The 4,458-nt window shown below is 39.7% G+C and overlaps 1 protein-coding gene across 2 annotated transcripts in view; it reads right to left on the reverse strand.

The window, feature by feature from the left end:
- Positions 1 to 4,458, reverse strand: part of ctnna2 (catenin (cadherin-associated protein), alpha 2) — a 300,512-nt gene that overhangs the window by 22,951 nt on the left and 273,103 nt on the right. The gene's annotated exons all lie outside the window — the stretch shown is intronic.

Consider the following 4,458-nt stretch of genomic DNA (forward strand, 5'->3'; position numbering starts at 1 on the left):
TAAAGCATTGTGTACCTGCTCCCGCCTGCCTCCGTCTCTCTGCGTTTGGGTCCTCACCGCACACCCCCCACAACAACTATATTGTTATTGGTATTCTTGCATTTTTGTTATTCTCTATTATGGTGTATTTTTCCATTTCCATAATATATTTGATAGTAACTAAAGAATACCTAAAAAAGGTGCTCTTAGTGATGAAACTACAGATAATTATCATCCGTCTTTGTGGTTCCCCTCAGCTCTACAGAGCTTTATAGTCTTTCAGGCCATTGCTTCTGTTGAATGGCCGGCATCTTTACAACTTACGTAAAAACAGAGCTGCAGTAAAAGGAGAGTGAATATGGGAGTTAAATTCATCAGGATGCTAGAAACAAAATTCAAAATAAATGCTAATGGTACACACATCATCAGGGGCGGAATGGGGAGCAAATTCCTACCTATGATATGTAACTACTTATGATTAGTTGCTTTTAGTCAGGCCAGCCACAGAGTCTGCTCCTCAGAGCTATTATTTTCAAAGTAGACAGTGTGAAGTATCTTTACTTCTTTCCCTCATTTTTGCTGCACTTTTTTTTTAGTGCACTTGATCCATTGATTTACAGACATGCCATGTGGGTGGCAGTGTGTGCATGTGTGTTATTACTCACTGCAAAACCCTGGCTAAATCCCATTTACTGTGCCCCAATGTAATAACAAGGAGCAACGCCACCCTGCTTCTCTAAATGGCACACTGACTTAGGCCATATATCAGTTTTTTAATCTACCCTCTCCAGGCACCACATTAATGATCGACTTTAAAATTTGTCCCGTTTTTTGAGGAGATTAGTTTAAACACAGGGAGTTAGTAGGCAGAAAAGTGTCTCGGGGAAGAAGGAGGGAAAGGGTAAAAAGAGAGAGAAGGCATAACCACTTTCCCATTAGGCTATTGATTTTTTCCCCCCTTTCAAGGACACGCTTCAATCCCGAGCCCATGTGTGGACTGTCTGTCAGGAATCTATGGCTCAGCTTTAGACCGAAGAGTTGTGTGCCTTGGCTGCTTGTATTGGGCCCCGCCGTAAATCTGACCACACTCAATATTAGAAAGAAGGATGGGCAAATTGAGACAAGGTCAAAGGGCAGGTAGTTGTGATAAGCGTCCTGTGTTGATGTGGCAGCTGTCAGAAAAACAAGCAAGTGATTGCGACTGGCCGAGTGGCCGCGGGCATAAACACAAGGGCAATCAAATAAAAACACAAACAGCTAACTCAAAAAGACAAACACAAACACCAACACAAACACAAACACAAACAAAAACACACACACACACAGGATAGATGTTTTACTCATGCACACCCTTGATAAAAGACAAAAAGGGACCGCATCAATGGATTCCACTAAAATCCCCGCTCAAATCGCTTAGTGAAATCCTTGGTGACAGCTATTGACTTTTTGGTAGAGTCTAGTTAATTGGACTCAGTACCCTCTAAAAAGTGTGTGGTCCTATATTCTTTTTCTTTTGTTCAGCAACACTTAATCATCTTTCCCCCAGCTATAGATTTCTCCTTGACTGTGTTCAAATCCACAGACATCAGGTTTGGGCGGACTGAGGGGAGAGGGAGGCAAAAGTTCACGAGGATCAATAAGTGCTTTATTGTCCAGATCAGACGTGCACGGTAGCCCCTAAAAAACCCCAACTACCACACCTTAGAGGGAAACAGAACGGGGAAACACAACAGCTCTTCATCAAAGAGAAATATGGAGCCAATAAAACACTGGTCTAACACAGGTGCCGGTTCCCTGCCTTAACATCTCAATTAGCACCCACAATCAGGAGGACAAGAGACCTTGTTAAAGTGTAAGACAGGAGTTTTCCCGAAGGCCCTGCAGCCAGTGAGACTTGCCTATTTGCTGCATCTGTGTAAAAGGCATCATCTTAGCCCTCATCTTTAGATGAAGTCAGACAGGAACCAAGCCATCCTATAATCAGATCCTTGTATTCGTTGTCTTGTCAATTTTATGTTAGGCTTTCTCCTTAAGTATAGCCTACAGCCCTACTCAACATATGGCACTGGCATTTGTAGGACCCTACTGCATTTCATAGAACAAAGCAGCGTCTTAGTTTTATTTGTTGCCACATACAGGCAAAAATGTTATACTGTGGCGTCTCCAATCAACAGATGTGTAAATTATTTTACTGACGTTAGAGTTTGTAGTTTAAAAATTCAGCACCAAGGACAGAAGTCCACCCCCATTGGTAATTTTCTTGTTGGTATCTGCACCCTATCACCTCTGTTCCTCAAACAGCCACTATGAAAAAGAAAATGCTGCAGCTGTAAGACTCATTTCCTGCAGGTAACACAAGAGGTAAATTTGCTGAAGCTATTACTTTCCTATAGCTGTCGCACATCAGCATGTCTAGATCTGCACGTCTAAACTGTTGCAACTATTACTTTTCTTGTCGACAAGGTAGTAAAGATTGGAATGAAACTGCAAGTCTATTGCAGTATTGGCTGTCCCTGGTTTCAGGGTATATTTTGCATCTAATCACTCTGCGTTATTCTTATCTTTGTAAACTTGTGTTCATATGAGTTGAGACCAAAATATTTTGGCATAAGTTTCTTAGTACTAAATGTGTTAATATAGCCAATGGTGCAGTTCTTACAGGTTCCAAACTGTAAGAAGTACAGTACAGTATCTAACTATGTAGGTGGTTGAACCAAACCATATAGACAGTTGGCTGTGATTCACATTTAACAATCAATTATATTACCCTACAGGGAGTTTTTAATGTAAAACAACAGCCATGCTAAAAAAACTTCTGAATATCTGACATATAGTCAAGTAAAAGTACAAAGTAGAAATGCTTCTGTAAAGTGATACTATCTAAAATGTTAATGTTATATTGTGTATCCCTGGTCTAATCAACACACTTTGTTTTCCTCATTTCTATAAAGCGTTTAGTTACTATACTTCTTATTTTGATTGATTTTAACTTTACATTATAATGTTAACGAATACACGATAAATAAAAATCAGTGGGCAATCAATATTATGCCGTTTTCCATTCGTCGTTCTCAGTAATGCTGACATAATGCTTCTGGGGTCCTGCTGACTTTAGCAACAAGCTCACTACTCCATGGAGGATTAATAGAACAGCAGCAAAATTAAATAGTCTTTGTGTGTGACAGGGTTATGGTCATAGGAAATTGACCTTAAGTGTCCGCAAGATATTGCCACCGAAATTCATCAATTAATTACCCCAATTAAACTAAATTATGCAATAATAGAACAGAATGGGCTTAAGATACCATATAAGTAGCACTGTGTGTAGTCCGTTATGGTGGAGTTGAGCGCCAGAGGGGCTCACACGTGACACACGTGATTCACCTAATGCTTTTTGCGACTTATCAGCTAGTGAATGGAGGCGGGGGGGGGACTGTGTCCCTCAATTATCCTGGCAGATGAAAGTAACGGGCAAAACAATAGATATAGCGCCTCACTAAATGGGCTCTAATGGGAGAGATAGGAACCGGGGGAGGGATGGATGTGCAAGAAGGTAGAAAAAAGGCTGGTGTTAAAGAGGGATTGTGGTCTGATTTGATTCTTGTAGACAGAACGCATCTGAATTACTTCTTGCCTTTTATCCTGTGTTTTTGTTTGCCCATATTTCATAATGGTGCATTTTTTAAAGTATACTTTTAAGACATTTGAGGAGCTATTGCATTAAGCAAAAATGTTTCTCAGGAAAATAGACACCGGGTCCTTTCTTCTTTTCTAACATAATACCTTGAACAAGATTGCATTAATGACAAAAAAACACTGACTTCTCAATCTCTGAACCACCTGTGTGTTACATTATAAATTATAAATGTTTTATAACATATGACATCATACCCAGTGCTAGCAAAATGAAATTAATTAATTTATTAATTAATCTTTTCTATTGAGGCTTACTAATTACAGGACATAGCCACAGCCTCACACTTCAACACTGAAAAAAGTTTTTACACTTTCCAGCCTACACAGCTTTTGTTCCTAAACACCAGTGATCAACATGGAAGATTTACAACCTTAAATAGTGTCAGTGATCTTCTTCCCTGCCTTTACTGGTGCATTGCAGCATATTTTGGCATGTTACCCCCATCTGTACTGTAATTCAGTGGAACAGTTCATTGGTAGAAATGTGTATGACATGTGAACAAGATAAACAAAATGGGATATCATGGAAAAACAGCTCCATAGTGCTACAATAGGTCAGCAACATAAAAGGGGAACATTTAATGTGGCCTACAACTTAATACTCTGACAGGAGAATGAAGCATACATTGCTTTTATTTCATACACCCTGCACTCTTGTGGCCTACAATACTTTATGCTTGAAAACAAGTAAAACTACTCAGCATACTATATATATATATATATATATACACTCACCGGCCACTTTATTAGGTACCCCATGCTAGTAACGGGTTGGACCCCCTT

Source organism: Etheostoma cragini, chromosome 2 (genome assembly GCF_013103735.1).
Source record: "Etheostoma cragini isolate CJK2018 chromosome 2, CSU_Ecrag_1.0, whole genome shotgun sequence".
Taxonomy (NCBI): domain Eukaryota; kingdom Metazoa; phylum Chordata; class Actinopteri; order Perciformes; family Percidae; genus Etheostoma; species Etheostoma cragini.